Source organism: Mus caroli, chromosome 17, assembly GCF_900094665.2.
Source record: "Mus caroli chromosome 17, CAROLI_EIJ_v1.1, whole genome shotgun sequence".
Taxonomy (NCBI): Eukaryota; Metazoa; Chordata; class Mammalia; order Rodentia; family Muridae; genus Mus; species Mus caroli.
In genome coordinates this window covers 38,816,042-38,817,435 of record NC_034586.1, presented here as the reverse complement: position 1 = coordinate 38,817,435, position 1,394 = coordinate 38,816,042, and positions in this window count along the sequence as shown.

The window sequence follows — 1,394 nt, the reverse complement described above, 5'->3', positions numbered from 1 at the left end:
TACTCAAGATACAAGATACAATTTGCAAAACACATGAAACTCAAGAAGAACGAAGACCAAAGTGTGACACTTTGTCCCTTCTTAGAATTGGGAACCAAACATCCATGGAAGGTGTTACAGAGACAAAGTTTGGAGCTGACACGAAAGGATGGACCATCTAGAGACTGCCATACCCAGTGATCCATCCCATAATCATCCTCCGAATGCTGACACCATTGGATTCTCTATTTTATTCTGTGAGAAAAAAGTGTCTTTGAACACACAGTCTAAATAGATTCTGCACACACATTGCAGAATTGTATTCACTGAAATTATCATTGTGACATTATCTAATCACAAAAATGTACCTGACTGGATGGAGAAGGAAGCATTGAGATTTATTGTAGATCATCCTGATTGTCTGGAAATGGATAAAAAATAAGAGGTGGGATTATATTAATATCAGTGGAATACCCACTCTAAATCAGATATGTCTTTCTTGTCTCTTTAATCCACAAACTGTATGATAAAGTATATACCACTATTCACATTTTACAGATAAAATCCAGCGAAGACAGAGTTTTAGTTCTTAAGGTAAATATCTGAACTGGTGTCAATCCACGAGAATACCTCAGCGGGGCATAAAGGAGATAAGCAAACAGAATGAATTGGGGGTTATGCTTCTTGAATCAGAGAGAGTTCAGGGAAAGCATAGGTCAATTTTGCTATATGAACAGTTTCTTGAGGAAAAGTCATCCTAGAGTTCTTATCTGACATAAGGGGCAGACACCAGAAAGCTAGAGGCTTAGTGTTATCTATCTTGCATTACAGAAAAGCTGGAACCACAAAGAGGGTGGAAATGCAGAGGACACAGGTTTGACTTGTCAGGAAGGGTGACAACTGCAATGAAGTGTATATAAACACCAGTATTTAAATAAACGAAATCAGTGATAACACAAGGTCTACAATTGCATCCATGGATATCTACTCTCTTCATCCTCAGCACTAGTGAATATACGATTGGGACAAGGTACTTTGCATAGATGATTAAGTTAAGGATATTGAGATGGGTAGATTGCTGCTCTAATATTACTATTTTCGTAAACATGATGGTTAGGGTTTTTGTCATTTGCAAACATTTTTATAGTTCTGTATGAATTTCACACAATGTGTTTTGATCATATTTCTCTGCTCTCCCAACTATTTGTAACTATTTGCAGAACATCTCCTCTTTCCTATCCACCCAACTTTGTGTCCTTTTTGTGCCTAGTCTTATTGTAACTTACAATGCTATGTTTGGTTTCTATCCCTGGGACGTCGTCTCTTTTCTAAAGGGAAGAGAGTAGATCTGGAAGAGAGGGGAGGATGGGTATTAGGAGGAGTGGAGGGATGAGAAACTGTAGTACGGATTCATT